This window comes from Nematolebias whitei, chromosome 17 (genome assembly GCF_014905685.2).
Source record: "Nematolebias whitei isolate Nwh7 chromosome 17, NemWhi1, whole genome shotgun sequence".
Lineage (NCBI taxonomy): Eukaryota > Metazoa > Chordata > Actinopteri > Cyprinodontiformes > Rivulidae > Nematolebias > Nematolebias whitei.
The window spans coordinates 40,461,094-40,461,400 of record NC_056514.1 but is presented as its reverse complement, the minus strand read 5'-3'; positions in this window follow the sequence as shown (position 1 = coordinate 40,461,400).

Sequence of the window (307 nt, the reverse complement as noted above, 5' to 3'; positions counted from 1 at the left end):
GTGTTTTGTTTACAATTAGGGAATTAACGTTTAGAATTATAATTTGTGTGTTTTGTTTACAATTAAGGATTTAATGTTTTGAATTATAATTAGTGTAAGAGTTCTTGTTCTCCCAGATTAGTGCCTATTATATATTTTAAATCTTTTTATTTTGCTAGTTCGATGGGAGTCACCTGACACAAGAAGGTGTTTTAGGGTTTTTACGGTGTGGTGCCATTTGGCTGTAAGGCTAAGTTTTCTGATGACTCCCGTTGGAGTCTGCACAGCCCCTTCGTTTGGGGAAGGGCTAAGTGCGATTATGGGGGGG